Source organism: Grus americana, chromosome 8, assembly GCF_028858705.1.
Source record: "Grus americana isolate bGruAme1 chromosome 8, bGruAme1.mat, whole genome shotgun sequence".
NCBI lineage: Eukaryota > Metazoa > Chordata > Aves > Gruiformes > Gruidae > Grus > Grus americana.
The window spans coordinates 24,814,429-24,831,076 of record NC_072859.1 but is presented as its reverse complement, the minus strand read 5'-3'; the positions used below and the strand labels follow the sequence as shown (position 1 = coordinate 24,831,076).

The 16,648-nt window shown below is 54.7% G+C and overlaps 1 protein-coding gene across 5 annotated transcripts in view; it reads right to left on the bottom strand.

The window, feature by feature from the left end:
• Nucleotides 1-16,648, bottom strand: part of RNF220 (ring finger protein 220) — a 232,365-nt gene that overhangs the window by 89,775 nt on the left and 125,942 nt on the right. The window lies entirely within an intron of this gene.

Below are 16,648 nucleotides of genomic sequence, written 5' to 3'. Positions count from 1 at the left end.
CTCCTTGCTCTGAAGCCAATTTCCTCCAGCTCAGAAACTTTATTGCCCCCTCTGTAAGGAATATACAGCGTCTATTTAACATAAAATAAAACTCTAAAGCAAACAATGAAGTTTCAATAAACCAGAGAAGCCTGCGGGTCTCCAGGCCCCCCTCTCCCAGCTGTATTAGCAGCTCTGCTCATGAGAGGGCGTGCGGAGCCCGGCTCAGATGACTCCGGCGAGGAGAAACATGCTTTATAGCTGCCTGTTGTCATCTAACGTGAACCCTCCTGCTGGATTATTTATTTATGTATTAGACATGGATCAAATTGGTTAAATCCGAGTGAGAGGCAGTAATGCACAATAAAGCAGCCGGTGCTGGATACGAGGGGGCTGCGTGCACCGTGGCCTTCCAATCAGGAGCCAAAAGGTGCCATTTTATGGCTCCTAACGATGGCAGAGCCCAGTTAAATGAATCCCCATTAAAGGAATAGACCTTCTCAAAGTATAAAACATTGGTGTGAGCGGCTTTACTGGGTCCCCGCTGCTCACTGTATAAACGCCTGGCGCAGGCATTTAATGAGAGGAAGGGTCTGAAATAAGTTTGAGAGTCACCTTGGCTCATCCTTGCCTTCCAGCAGGACACAGCGTACGTGCCTGGCGGGAGCAGGGCTGTTGCCGGGACATTACCTGCCCTTTTCTTCAGTAGGAAGTGGGGGAAACTGAGGCACGAGGTACAAGTCGGAGCAGGCCAGTGTTTTGGGGCATCCCCTACCTCCCCAGCTTCTCCATGCACTGGAAGCTCTCCCTTTTGCAGAGCCAGGAGGAAAACCCAGCCAGTGTCTCCTCTGGACTTGAGCCGCTCTGGATGGCTCCCGGGTAGAGCCACGGTAGATCCCAGGCACCTTGGCTCCTCATCCCTAACACCCTTCTGCCGGGGAGGCACAGCATGCAGCTCGTGCAGCTGGGACCATCTTCCTCTCTCCTCCTTCCCTCGTGTTTAAATAATGCCCAGAACCCAACCCAAACCCAAACAACCAGCTCCTGCTGACCCTTGCGGGAAAGGTCGGCATTTCAGTAATTCCACCTTCCTCTTGGAGCTTTTCCACTTTTGTGTGGTGGAGACCCAAAATAGCCCAGGAGCGTCCCCAACCACCTGCTATTTATAACCCCAACTTCGCAGCAAAACAATGGAGCTGTCTGAGTCTCCCTCCCAAAATAAACAGGCAGCCTTTGAGTGGACGGGAAATCCTGCTGGATCCCCGCTGTGGGGTGTGCAGATGGACGGATAAACAGGCTGCCCTCCGCCCTACCGCGCCGCGTCCCCGCTCCCAGCCCAGGCCACTGCCGTGGGGCCCGTGAGCCCCCCTTGCCTGCCACCCACAGCTTGGGCTGGTGGGGCAGGGATGTTCTCAGCCACATTGGAGGGTGAACTGGAGGTTGAGCATCCCCGAGGGTCTGCTCTCCGTGGAGCCCAGGGGTGTTTGTTTGCTGGGGGAGGTGATGCAGAGTCCTGGACCGCAGCGCTGGGATGGGCAGCTTCAGACCAAGAGGTCCCCCACCTGGGGACCAGCTCTGTTGCACTGGGCTGGTGGCTTTTTTAATTTCCTGCACGCCCAGGTCCTCGCTCCCTGCTTGTTCTTCAAGGCTCTTCCGTGGGGTGTATGTTCTTAAGCAGAGGTGACTTTGGATTTCAATGGCTGAGGCAACCGGAAGGGATCTCAGGCCATGGGAACAAGCCTTGCTGCCTTCCATGGCCACTCCCAACCCCAGCCCAGGCCAGCAGCAGAAATAAACAGCATGGCCGTACCCACCAGCTACACCAACGATACGGTGATGAATTCGTGCCAAGGAAGGATGTGACAGCTGTCACGCCGCATCCCTGTGACAGCGGGGGAAGATCCCCTTGCTCCAGCGAGTGCAGGAGGCTGGTGCTCACGCTGAAGCGAGGGCTTCCAGAGGGGCAGGAGAAGAGGGACCTGGACATGCAGCCAAGTCCCTGACATTCAGATTGCAAAGCAGGAGACAGAAGGAGCCCTGACTCCTGGCCCAAGGGGCTGACAACAGCACTTTTGCAGGAGCAGGGCTAAGCGCGAGTGACAACGGAAGGGAGGGATCATCTCCCATGCCAGCAGGACACCTACGCAAGCCTCCCCAGGTCCCTGAAACCCGCTGCATGCCCGCAGTGCCGCAGAGGCTGCTGGTGGGATATGTCTCCCCAAATCAGTGGTGGCCGCATCCACAGCATGGCCCGGAGCCCGGCACACGCCCACGCGGTGGTGTCTCACGCCATGCAGCGGTACCCAGCTCCGTGGCATGGGTGGGATGTTGGGTTGTGGGGAGGGAGAGGATGGGCATTGTGAGTCCTCAGGTTTCATCTGTGAACGCAAAGGTGGAGGGAGACACGTACATCCTGCCTCTCCTCTCTGCAGCAGGGCTGTCCTGGTACTCATGAAAAAGCAAAGGATGCTGCACTGTGTGTGGCTGGACCGCGCTGGGGTGTAGGTGCTCACCCCGCTGGAGGGAGCAGAGAGCATCGGTTTGCCCAGGGCAAAACTGAGGGTCCAAACCCCGAGCGGGCTGGACGTGTGCCTGCCCCAGCAGCGAATGCTCCCCGCTCTTCCCTCCCTGCCCTGTGCCAAACCCATCCTGGGAGACCCTGAATGGCTCTTTTAAGGCTTTTGTTTTTTGGCAGCTGTGTTTTTGTTTTCTTTGCCCCTTTCTCTCCCCTTCGCTCTCTGGTTACTCGGTAGGCTCAGCTCCAGTGTTTACCCTCCTCAGCTCTGCCGTGCTTTCACTGCTGCCGACCCCCTGCTCGCCAGTGCCAGAGAGATGAAAAGGCAGAGCCTTGGTGCTCCCGCTGTTTGCATGGTCTCCTGGGCTCCGCGGAAATGTTTAACTCCAAGTGTTGAAACCGAATATTTCCTGCTCTGAAAGCAGAGGGCTCAATGCACAGACGCACCCCTGCGTGGAGGAATTTGTCCATGGGCTCCATCGGAGGGCATCTGCAAACGGATCCCAGCCCAGGCAGGGATTGAACCGAACCCTCCTGATCCCACGGGGGATCGAGGGCCAGATCCTGCCCTCAGTTACATTGGTATGGATCCAACGTAATTCCCCCAAATCAGGTCTGATTCACCGTGTAAGTGACTGCTAACGGGACCCAGGCTCCGGGCTGGGAGCTGGGCTCAGGTACCAGGGATGCACACATGGCACCGAATAGGTGTGAAGGCATGAAGCCATCCCTGCTCCCACCCTGCGTCTGTGCCCTGGGATGGAGGGCTGACAGCACCGTGAGGCGTTTGCAGGCCAGGACTGGGTCATGTGGAAGGGAGAGCTTTCCCCTCACAAGCAGAATGGGAAATGCTATTTTGGAGAGCATTTATGTGAGGAAAAAAGGCGCCCAGCCTGCCAGCAGCCATGACAGCACGTGATGTGTACAGCCCCTCGTCACTGCGCAGCACGGAGTAAACGATGCTCCTGAGTCACTCCGAATGAACAAAGTTTACAAGGCGTGAGGGCTCGCCCTGCCCAGGAGCTCAGCAAGTTGCCAAATGAATGGAATAAATTGTTTATAATTCAATTGCTGAAGCTCTGCTGATGGCTCACTGCATAGCCAGGTGCCTCCCTGGGACTGCCACCGCGGGTGGCACAGGCAGTGGCAGCGGGTAGGGAACGCTGATGGGGGGCATGTTCTCGCTCCTTCCTAACGGCCCGTCATTGGGCAGGCCCCAGGGCGTCTGCCCCGGTTTTGGGGCATCTTCTCCCCACGCTGTCCTTCCTTGCGGCCATCTGAAACTTGCCCCCGGGAGGACCTGCTCTCCTCTCCCAACTCCTGATTTCCCCTATCTCAAACTGTTTTCCACTTGTCTGAGTACCAAACTCCCCCCTCCTCTGAGATGCCTCCCTCCATCTCACCCTCCTGTTTCTGCTCTCTCCCTCTTAAACACTCCATCATTTAAACCCAATCAAAGCCAGTTGATCTGAAACTCTTCTGAATAGAAATGACCCCACGCTGCGGCCCCGCGGCCCCGCACGCCGCTTCGGGGCCGCGCTAAAACCAGGTGGGTGGTAATGGAAGTGCTGACACAGGCTCCTTGACAGCATCGCCACTGCCAGCGCCTGTAATAATCCCTCCCGGCTCCCCCGCAACTCGGTTTCCGCGGCGATTATTTTCCATTCGATGATGGGCTTGCTGTTATTTGTGTACTGATAGCAGATATCTTGTGTGACAAGCCTCCTTTCCTTCCAGCTCAAAAAACAATAATTCAAAGAAAGCCCCATATTAGCTTGGAAATAGCCAAACACTCGCTCTTCTCCTGGTGAGCCCGCGCCGCAGCCGACGAGGCTCGCAGAGCCCTGACAGTAAGTGGCAGCCGAGGCGCTGTGCCGCAGCTGGGGGAGGATGACAACGGCGGGGCGAGGAAGGCGAAGATGGCTCATGTGTCAGTTCAGAGCACCCCGGAATAACAGCAGAAGCGAAAAGTATTTGGTAATAAAGTGAGGGGGCGAGAATAACATTGTTCATCGCTCTCTCATCTCCCTCCTATTTACTGGTGTGCTCCCAGTGCCATCCCCATGGGGCTGCATCCTGCCTGCTGGGCGCTGCCTTGGATCCTGCTGGTTTTGACTGGGGCCAAAAGGTACGTGGCCCCCCGAAAACCTGCACAGAGGGGTGGCTCAAGCTCAGGGCACATCCCGCTCCTTCCAGCAGGCCCTTCCCCTCCCTCGGGCTCCTGGCTGGCTGTGGGATGCAGACCTGGGCTGGGTGAGATGCAGACCTCAGCTTGCTGCCCAGGGCTGCGCGCCCTGGACCCAGCCGCTCCGGCACTGGCTTTGCACAGGGCGGTGGAGAGCCAGCGCTGGGGAGAGCGACGGGCAGTGAGGTGACTCCAGGTTCGCATGCTGTGGCTGGGTTTAGCATCTGGCCGTAACCGCATCCACAGCACGACCTAACTCTGCAAACGCCCACAGTGCAGCGAGCGCATCCAGATCACCGTGGAATCGCCCTGTGTCGAGCAGACCTGCCCTTCCCTGGAGCACGTGCGGTTTGGAGGGCTGTGCAGGTGGGAAGGGAGCAGAGGTCCGGAAAAGTGGCTTTTCCTGTAATAAAAAGACTTTTGAGGAGTCACTTCTCAGCTGGACTCAGATTGTGCTGGGTACAGCACGGGGCCACTCCTGCCTTGAATCTAGCAGAGAAGGGCACAGGGATGGGTGACAGCTGGTTTTATACAGCTGGGGTGTATAAAACAGAGTGTCACAGATGGACCGAGGGACCTCTACAACCTCATGAGCAAACTGGGACAGCAAAGAGCTGAACTCAGCTCCCTGTGTCCCTGCCAAGGGCCTGGTCCTCAGCACTGCTCCCTGCTAAGGTGCCCAGGCCACCAAGCAGCTTAGAAAATACACCTGCTCCTCCTGAGGGTAAAAACCACGGAGGGATCCGGGCAGAAAAGCTTGCTAAAAAATTGATTTCCTTCCAAAGAACAGAGTTGCTCTTGTAGCTGTCTCTCCAGGCAAACTGGATACTGGAGAGGACTGGTGTAAACTGGTGCAGCGCTGCTGCCATGCAGCATATGTGAGCTGGGGTGATCCCATGGGTCGCTCAGTAAAAATGCATGTTCAAACAGCACCCTGGGCTTTTTGGAGGGTCTTGCACATCCCGTTGGGTCCGGCACCACATTTCTCATGGTGGGTGGCAGCCTGGCAGTGAGGAGAGGTGAGGAACCCCTCCGAGCATCCGACCCCACCGCTCGTGATCCCAGCCCTGGCTCTCCATCTGCAGAGATCACGGCTGCCCGGCGTGGGGCAGAGGAAGATGGATTGAGCTGGGCAATAATTTAAGAAACTGAGTGAGTCTGTACATCCAATCACTTTACAAATCAGGGGAAAAGGAGAGAGGAGGAAAGGCAGGAGGGGGGGGAGAAGTGAAAAGGCCGCGCAGGGAAATGCATCACAATTACTGTCTTGGCTCTAATGAGGAGCCTGTCATGAGGCTGTCATCCTGCGGAAAGCCACCTACTCAGAAAGATTCAATAAAAAAGTAGCAGAGAGATAAAAAAGAGATATATTTCAGCCCTTGCTAATATTCTTTTCATTTGTCCCAGCACAAAATAAGATACTGCACTTAACCGGCTCGGTTAAAATGAAAAGGGGGGGGGCGGGAAGGGAGCAGCATTGATCAATACCACTAAAAGCCGGGAGACACGGTGATGGAGTGCAATTTTTTTGTCTGTGCTGAAGCATAGCAGAGGCCTGGGTGGGGTAATTTATGATTCGCACGCATGCCGGCTAACTAGAGGCTGACAAGACAATGAATCCTCGATGAGAGGGATGTGGGCCGCCGGGAGAGCTGGAAAGGGAAAGCGTGACAGGGACCTGGAAGGAAGATGGGAAGAGGAAGGCTGGGATGGGCTGCAGTCCCGTCTCCCCCCGGTGCTACTCCTGTGCTCAACGTAGCTCCGCAGAGCGGAGCAGAAACACCTCCTCAGCTTCACAACAAAAAAATCAAGAAACACTGAGAGCAAGCTAAGGGTCTTGCTGCCTCCATCCCCGCCCTCCTCCCTCTCGGCTCCTGGCTGGGCAGGCTGCTCCTGCCGGCTTCCCCCAAGGAAGCACATCAATGCCTGGCTGTGACCCGAACTGGGCTGGAGATGGACCAAACTGGGACAGTGGGGATCAGGAACAGAGATAGATGATCCCTTCTCCACTCCAGCTTCTCTGATGAGTGCTGGTATGAGTCTGGGCAAGCTCAGGACCACAGAGCTGGACCTTTCTGCTGCCACCCATCCTCTGCCCTGGCAATGAAACTGGAGCCTCCTCCAACCCACTGCCTCATCTCCAAAACCCACAAGTCCCGGGGAGCAGATGGGTCTCCCCAGCATCGGTGGGGTCTCTGGCTTCAGCGAGCATGGCACGGCAGAAATGCTCCTGGGGGAATCCTACAGTCCTGTCCCTCCATCCTGGGGAACCTCCTGGAGCACGGTGCACCTCCTTCCCCCACATCCTTGAGCTGCCCTCCATGGGTCTTGTCACACCACACAACCAAGACTGGGCAGGCTGTGAACAAACCACCCGTAGCCAGTGGAACCCAGGGACCATGCCTGCAATTCTGCAAATGCTGTGGCCCACAGCCAGCTCTTCCTCAGTGGGGCTGGTGAAACGAGGCACCAGGGCCCGGCACAGTCCCCAGCAGGCAGGCAGCCAGGCAGGAGTCCTTCTCCTGGCAGCTCTCTTGCTGCCTGTGCCGTGTGTGCAGCCATGGCTGGACCGAGTGCAGGGAATGGCTCTGCCTCATCCCCATCCCTCCTCCTCCTTGGCCACCCAGCATGCCTGGGGCTGTGCATCCAAGGATGCCAGATGGGTGACATCCACCAACAGCCTTGGCCTCTGGTCCTGTTTGCTGTTACAAGGGTCACTTTTTGTCCCTTGCTGAACCGGTCCCCTGAGCTGGGGTTCCTGCTGGCCCGGTGGGAGAGGGCAGAGAGGAGGAGCTGTGTAGCTGCATCGCCAATGCGTGCCTTGATTATCCATGCTCTTCATCAGTTCTTGGGATGGCAAGACCTGGAGCAAAATACCTTCTTTAACTGCCAAAAAGTGGGAACTAGAAAAGGTGGAGGTTTCCCAGGAACATCCCCATGCCTGGCTGGGAGCCCATGAGAGAGCTGGGGTCTGATGTCCCAGGTACTTTTGGGGTCTGAGCCCCATCCTTCTGCTCCTCTGAGTCCTCGGCAAAGGATCTGGCCGCATCCTGAGAGACAGGATGAGCCTGGAAATGGGTCTCTGCCTTCACCATTGGCAGTGAAACAGGGACCTGGGGACCACCCCGCTGCCAGCGGGCAGTGGGTCCCCCCACAGCCCCACGAGGCACCCTGAGAGGGGCTCCAGCCCCATCCTGTCCCCGCAGCAGACGCTCACAGGCAGCCACACGTCTCCATGCCCTTGACTTGGAGGGCAGCCTGTTAAGTTGGTGATATACTGATACGCTTATAATTTGAAGGGGTGATGGGGTAGAGTCTTTCCCTGCCTCCCACCCACTCCCTCCCCCCCACTTTCCGGCTCCTCTCTTCTCCTCCCTCGGGGGTGTGTGGGGCACATATCGAAAACACAGATATTGAACTGTCAAAACTATTTCCTACAAGAAAATAGATTCATCAGCTTGCAGCACGCAGGGTCATTGCCACATTTTCCCCTCGCGCCAGCACCTGCACATGTCGGCGCATACCCAATGCCTCTTCGCAGCACCGGCACTTTAGCTTGTAGCTCAGGGCCCTTAAGTGACTTTGAGAAATGGATAATCGATTATAATTCCACGGGCCTCTCTGCAGATTTATCCGGAGAATGTATAAAAGCCAGGGCTTGGGAGAAGCAGGTCCTTCTGGCCAACACGTCGATTGCCTGCGCTCTCTGTGCCCAGCTCGGAAAATCGCATCCCAAGCACGACTCTGTTTAATCCATCAGTACACAATCAATGCACTCTGTAATCAACTCTTGATCACTTAATTTTACACATGTTGGCTGAATCCCTTTGTTTAATCACTAGATCAGGCCGCCTTGTTGCACTGCCCCCTCCCTGCTTAACCCTCCCTGACCCCCGCTCCCCCCGCTGGCACCACCAAACGCAGCCCGGAGCCTTCATTTCACCTTGAGGAAGAGCTCCTGTGAATTTAGAGAGCCGTGAGATGGAACAGGAAGGGCAGAAAGGAAGACAGAGGGAGTGAGAAAATAATGCTGGAGAGAAGGAAAATATTTTCCCTTCTGTGTCTTCCTAGAATTTGTCCCGGCCATTATGACCCACATAACCAAAATCTCTGCCGGGATTTAAAATGGGGACGGATGTTGGGATATGTGCACCGAAGGCCTGCAGCATCCCAGGGAGAACGGGCACATCGGCGTGTCACTGGGCAGCCGCACCGGTGCACGACGGGCACCCATCACACGGCTCTCCAGGCTGCATCTAGTCCCTCCAGCATCCTCCCCACCCCATTATTATTTTGACTGTTTTAGCAGCTGAGGCCATTACGAGCATCGGTTCTTGATCTTTCCCTCCCAGAGGCATCCTTGGGAACATTGCTCCCATCTCGCTGGGGTTCAGCTTCCTTTTTATGGCAAGAGCACGACCCTCGGGTTGCGAATGCATGTAAACGCAGCTATTTGGCATTTTTAGCGTGATTTGTGTCGCTAGCCTGATGCCACCTCACCCTTCACACGTGCTCCGCCAGCACGCCAGGGTCAGCGTCCGGGGGATGCTCATAGGTGGAGACGTCTGACTGCCCGACATTGAAATGTGCTGGGATTTTGCATGTGTGCACCCCATCCTGCTGTCAAATAACCCTTTCCAAGAAGAGTTTGTGGCATTTAAACTGCATGATGAGAACCTGAAGGCTCACAGATAGGGGGACCACGTACTTGCAATCCAAACATGGACCATTTTGACCGGCCACGTAGGTCACACAGCATGTTCCTCCTACCCCAGCAGCCCAGCAGTAATTCATAACCCGGTTAAATCTTCCTTTTTAAAGAGGCCTTGATGCTGCCTTTAATTTGGCACGTGGAGTAACTGCTGCTCATGCTTGCAAGAATAAATGATGGGATATGCTTGAACAAGAGGGATCTGGAAGCGCAATTGCCAGGGGAGTGTGCAAATGTTAGCTTTGCACAGGAAACTCGCACAAAACTGTGTGTTGACACCAAGAGGCCAGTTGTAGGACAAAGCAGGCGCGGATGTTTAAAGAGAATTCCAGTTGCTATCCTATAGCAAATAGTCTTCAAAGAGCCCCTGGAGCTCTCGGCTTCTCAGCATGGAAAGAGGAGCTTGTACAAGATGAAACGCAAATAAATAGTTTACCATAGAAAAGATATCCAAGGCAAAGAGTGAGATGCAAGTTTTAGATCTCACATTAGCCAGCTGGGGTTTTATTGGTCCCCAAGTAAAAGCTGTAAATAAAATACAAACCTAACCTGCATATTGTCGAACTACATTTAAAAAAAACCCCACACGACTTAATTGCACTCAAGAGCACCAAGGGGTGAACTGGTGCACGGTGCATCACAAGGCAGCCCGCAGAGTCGATAGCAAAGTGTAAAGCCAAGAGCTGGACAAGTGGAGCCTTTTACCTTGGGATCTGCTGACAGGCATGGATTACTCCAGCTTTGCTGACGTAGCTCATTCCTGCCCCAGAAACTCTTGGTAAAGAGTTAGTAAGAACAGAGAGCACAAAAAGCTCTCTCTTCTGCTCATACTGACATCCGTGCCAGGGAGGAAGGATGGATGGCGGGTGGTATGCTGAGACCCTGTCTCCTTGTTTCCAGGCTCCTGCCTGGCTGAAGGGAATGAAGGTGATGCTGAACTTCAGGGAGGCACAGCCCAGGTGACAAGGACAGTGGCTGCAGGGAATGGGTGAGTGACCAGAGCATCCTCATCTGTCCTGACTGCTGAGGGCTCCCAGGGGCTCCTGTGCCGGTCTCTGCAGCAGTGCTCCTGGGGACCACCAGAGCAAGGACAGCTCTTCCCTCCACGTCAGGCTCTCATCCCTCCTACGCAGAGCTTCGCTGCTCTTTCCATCCACTTATCTTTTCCACTGCATTCATTCTTTAAACCTTAATATATACTGATATGTTGACAACATCAAAGCTCCCCCACCTGGCTCAGTTTAAGGGACCGCTCTTCCCGGCAGATCCACGCTTGGGATCTGGTCTGGTCTTCACCCGACCACAGTCTGCAGGGCTTTTTCCCCAGGGTCTGCACTTGTTCAAGGTGGTCTGATTTCCATGGGAATAGGCAAAGCCAGACCAGGTCACTCTGTCCCCGGAGTCCCTGGCCAGGGCATCAAAGGGTCACCCCGCCTGGGGTCTGCCACCAAACCAGAACAGGGACAACTTGCTTTGACCAGGGGTGATGCTGGGCTGTACCACAGTCGCTCTTCAGCCAGCCCCTTCTGCCCATCCCTACTCCTCTTCATCGTCCCCTGGCACAGCACGCGCTGTTTGGGTTGGGGTCCTGCTGTGCAGGAGCAGGGCAGGATGAGGCCTCGCAGGCACGTCCAGGGGACCAGGCAGCGTCTCTCCCGTCAGCACTGCCGGGGAGGGGGTTGCACCAGCCAAGCTGCCCTCATGCCCCACGGAGCTGACCCTCCCCATGGCCAGGCAAACCCCACACAGATTTATGTGCTGCCTCCAGAGGCCTCTCGCACGCACCTCACGGGCAATCAGGGACGATGCCCTGCCCCAGAGAGCTAAGTGCCCAAGCAGAGCGTGCAGGAGGGGAACCCGGGCAGAGATGGGATGTGCCCGGGTTGGGAGAAGAAGATAACGGCAAAGCTGCGGAGGGGTTTACAAACCCTGGCCCGGCAGCAGTGAACCCTCTGGGGAGAGCAGGAAAGACCTCGCTGCAAGCGGCCGCAGAGCAGGCCGAGCACAGGGCCGGAGGAGAGCCTCCCCCGCTGTCACCCACGTGCCAACACAGGCGATGACAGTGTCACGTCCCTTCCGCTGTTTTCAGGTGGAGGGAGGGAAATAAGAAAAAAGAAACCAACCCACAAAACAACCTGCCAAGGACTAATTAATATTTAATTTACTGCAAAATGTACTTATTATTCCCAAGTAATTGGCCGACTGCACAGCTGTGACCACTAATGAATAGAGGGGGGACAAGACGCAGGGACAGGAGGTGGGAGGGGAGCGCAGGGGTGCTGGTGTCTTTGATCAGACCCTGCTGCCTGCCTTTAATGTGCATAATAAGAAAACTTAAACAGCTTTGATTTTTTTTTTTTAAAGATCTAAAAATGGCCGTGATGCCACTAATGGATTGCGTTTAGCTTATTGCACTGTAATCGCCCTATTATCGCTGCAACTTTAATGAGGGGGGGGGAAAAGGACTTTGGAAGACGGCATTTGCAAATAGGTTGTTGAATAACACTGCTGCTAAACACAGAGAAAACAGGTGAGTCCTGCTTATTGTGATTCCTTGCATAGATTGCCAATACCTGAGGCACTCAGCATCCCCGTCTCTATTGCCGCTTTTCGCTCCGTGATTGAACTATTGGCTCATTTAACTCTAAGGACGGGAAATATTTTTTTACTTGCTAATAGAAGTGTGGCTCGGCTGTGGCCCAGCGTAGATGTTTAGATCAGTTTTTCTTGATGGCTTATTCTGCAGAGAGAGTTAATTTCACCCCAGTGCAGAGTGCTTAAGTGGGATTTAAGTGGCGCGCGAGTCTTTCGCTGACCCCTTCGCACAAGGTGAAATCTGCCCTGAGAGCCTCCCCTCCCCGGAGAGGGATGCTCAGCACGAGGTGAGGACATATCCTGATGCTTCAGCGTCTTAATCTGCTGCTGGGATGTGGCATTTCACACACAGTGCTAACCTGCACGGGCCCAGCTTCTGGGGACAGGGACGCCCTCGTCCCCTTGCCCTGGGGTGGCTCAGCTGAGGCACAGGGAAATGTGCCTTTGCTAGGCAGAGGGGATGTGGAGGAGCGTGCGGAAGGGATTGAAAGTCTTGTTTTTTCCCTCTTTCTGGGTCCTGGCCTGCCCAGACCCTCGCTGTTCCCTCCCATGATGGCCACAGTCGCTTTAACCATCACTTTTTCCCCAGGAGGCCAAGAAGACCAGGGCTGCCTTCCCCTTGCCCCGAGCCTCACCCCTCCCCTCCTCCACTGCATCCCCCACCCCAATTAAAGGCCTGGCGGTGGGTCCGAATGCTCCTTCAGCTTTATGACGGCACCGAGACCTCGGGCCAAGTTCCCATCCCGCTTCCATGGGTGTAAATCCAAAGCAACTTCATGGACTTCAACGGCGCGAAAGCCAGGTCAGCACTTGGCACCTCCGTGCCTCTCGGCATCCAAGTCTGTCGAGCGGCGGGCCGGGAGACGTGCCGTCACAGCCGCCCGCTGCTCCCGCCCCGTGGCTGGCTCTTCCCCCCGGCTAAAGCAAACAGCTCATCAGACACCATCCCAGGGAGGCTGCGCCGTGGCAGGCGGCCATGGCACGCAGCAGAGGGGGGAACGGCCCCGGCGGGGGAGAGGTGTGAATCATGAGAGCAAAGAGGAGATGGAGCACACGCACCCTGCAAAGCCGTCGAGTGGCTGGAGGGAGTTCAAGGAAGGGCGGCGGGAAGGATCCGGGGGTTGGCAGAGTTACACCTGCAGCTCAGCTGGGAGAGGAGTGATGCCCCTGACCTGCCATGGTCCCCACGTGTCTCTGTGCAGGGACCTTGTGCTGAGACGGTGGCCTGATACCTCTCCATCCCTCTGCGAGGGACCGGTGCTGGTGGCTTTCCTACGCGGTGGGGACAGAGGCAGAGCAGGCTGGGGCATGCAGCTTTCGGGGGGCGGACCGGCTCTGCACAGTCTAATGTGCAGATGCACAGGGAAAAGGCAGGGCTGAGCTGGGGTAATGCATCCCCACGGGTCATGCAGCCCCTCTGATGGAAACGCCTGGGCATCTTGCTGCTCACACGTGCCTAAAAAAAAGGCTGAGCAAGGCAAAAAGAAACGCACAGCTGGGAGCACACGCCTGCATGTAGGTTTTCCCATCTGGAATAAAAATACCTGCATCCCTGCAAGGGGAGCAGCTGTGTGGGGCACGGTGCTGGCAGAGCTGGGGTGAACTGGCACCGTCACCCCCAGCCTGGGCAGCACAGGCAGGAGCTGCTGATGGCGCGGCCACAGCCAAGATTAAAGGGTGGCTCTTGCTTCACCTTCCTTTTTGCTTTATTTATAAATTGTCCTCTTTGAATCTGCTTCAGCTTGGAGTTTTGCTTGGAAGTTTTCTTTGAAATGGGAAGAGAGTTTTTCTCTGAAATGTCACATTGCTTATTAATTTTAATAAATGGATTTTTTTTTTTTTTTTAAAGAAACAGCACAATAATAAACTCTGATCTGCTTGTAGGGCTGTGGCTGTGTAGGAAGCTGTGCAACCCTCCCTGCCTGCACGAGGGCAGGACTGTGGCGTCAGACTCCCAGGGGAGCTGCAGACCAGAGGATGGGCTGGAGGGGGTGCCAGCCCTTCCCCACCACCCGTGGGTGACCACCGCGGGCAGAATCGGCCAAGAACAGTTCTCCGCTGCAAAGCAGCCCCAGTTGATATCCAAAAAGGCCGCGCTTGGCTTGAAAGTAACTCCAGCTCTACTTTTTGACTACACGTTGTACATTATCCTCGTAGTAAAACTGTAACGGCAGCAGAAAACTATACGCTAACCCAATAAATAGTAACAGGCCCCCTTGGAGGCATTAGAGGGGAGCGTGTCGGCACACAGCTGGCCGTCTCAGCGCCGAGGGAGCCGCAGAGCCAGAGGACACCACATGCTTGGGGGGGCTGCAAGACGAGGAGCAGACCGGGTGCAGCGGGGTTTGCAGGGAAACCCCCTCTCCCTGCCCACACGGCGCCTGTCGCATGTTGGACGGGCTCGTGTGGCTCCTCTCGGAGGGTGAAATTCAAACCGAGATGCCGGGACTGAGCCAAGAGCATCAGAGCCATGCCAGCCCCGTCCCCGCTCCGCAAGCCGTGTTGAGGGCACTGAGCCGCAGGCAGAGGTACCCCCCTCTCCTCCCAAGCTGTCCATCCCCATCTCTGCCCGATGCCCAGCAGCTTTCCGTGTCTCTCTCGGGCTGCCCCGCTCCTTCCCTCTCTCCTCTACCCTCTTGTGCTGGCTGGACCAAGAAGCAAGGCGCTGCTAGAAAATCCTCCCCAAAACCACATTTCTCCCTCGCTTCCGGCTGACAGATCTTGCAAAAGAAAAATTGCCACCAGGAGTTAGAGGGGAAAAGCAATTTTGGTTGGGCTCTTGGCAAGCGGAGCTGGCGTTGGCCTCGCGCCGCTTGATTTTCCTCACTGGGTGCTGCCTCTCCGGCATCAGGAAGGACCTGGTTGTCAACCCCTGGAGTTTTATTTTGGATTTTATTAAACCTGATCAGAGAGGCACTGTTTTTTTGGTCCTCCCTCAAGGCAGCACTCAGCCGGCCCTCAGCATCTGCCAAAATAATAATTAACATGTACTTGATTAATGCCTTGTGTGTGGGGAGGCTGATGCTTCGTAACCGTTGAGTGGCCGCCGGAAGCGGGTCAGCACTGTCCCTGTTTCCCCAAAAACTGCTGCAAAGAGGGGGATGTGGTCTTGTGGCCATGACATGACACAGGGACTTGGGACCAGAGACTGCCTGTTTGATCTCACTCATTTTCCCATGCTTTGAGCCCTCATTTTCAGGAAGAAAGCGTCTTTCCCATATTTTGGCTCCCTTCTCTGTTCAGCCCTCAAGCTCAACAGGACAGGGACTGTGCGCGGTGCTCTGCTGCTGTAGGGGCTCCATCTAAGTGCAGCCTCAAGAAAAACATAAATAACGTTATAAATAATACAACAAAATACTAAAAGAATATAAATAATAAAAATAATATAAATAATGAAAAAGCCAGTCTCTGGCTCCCAGCTCTCTCCTTGCCTGACCAGACTTCTGTCCTCCCGCTCGCTCCTCCCTGCCATGCCAGAGTCGATGCTCAGCAACAGATTCCAGGTCACTTCCCCCTTCCCCCAAATATCCCCAGTAATCCCCAATATCAGTGTTGCAGCTTGGACATGGACACAAAAATCCAGCACAGGCAAAAAAAAAAAAAAAAAAAAAAATCAACAAAACACCCCAGGGAATTTAAAAATCTGACCAGATAGGCACTATTGATGGAGAAATATAAACGCTGCTATTTCAGTGGCAGCTTCGTGAGCCCTAAACCTGAGCCGCAAAGTGGATTGTTGGGTTCGATTTGTCAAACTGGGAGGCTGGCAAGTTTGGGCAGCTTCACAGACTGTGTTTTATGGAACCTTTCAGGAACCCTCAATAAAAAATGTATTAGATTAGTAATTTGAGTCCCAAATGACCAATTTGAAACGATTGCTTTCTTATGATTTTTCTGAAAGTGCCTGTTTCATGAGAAATTGCTTGAAAAATCAGACAGAGTTTTTAGAGACAATTGTAACAGCACACACGAGGGCTGGGCACGACGGCTTAGGAGAACATTCATTTAATTGAGAAAGGGAAAAAAAATCCTTTGTAATGCCTCCTCCGTCTTTCCCCAGCTTCTGCATTATCATAACAAGGTCTAATTCTTAACTACTTCTCCAGAAAGGAAAGTGCCTTATTCACCCCTGTATTCAGGTGGGAAGAAGGGAGGTGTGGAAGGGAGACACGACTTGCCGAGGTCGCGCATCCCGAGTGGAGCTGGGACAGCAGCCCTGGGCTGGGTCCCCAGCAAGTCCCAGTTCAGGCAGTTACTCCAGCGAACTGGTTTTCCTCCCCCCTGCTCGGCTCAGAGCTGCTGGCACGGGACGTCTGCCATTGCAGCTGGGTGCGCCAGAGGGGCGAGGGGCAGCCGGGCTCTTGGCGGAGATTTATACTTCACAATACGGAGATGTATAGTATATATAGTTCACACAAAACTATGAGCTATATTTTATTAATTTTATTACTAAAAATGCTAATGAAAACTGCCTTTTAAGTATGAGATGCATCAGAAATTAAGTGTACAATGACCTCCCTTTCAACCTAAATTATCCTACAACTCCACTACCCTGTGATCATCTTCTTCTCTGCCTTCTGGTCTCTAGACTTTAAGGACCCTGCTCACAGCACATATTCACGCTTTCTGCCCTGACCGCAGGGCTCGAAGCATGCCTTTGCTA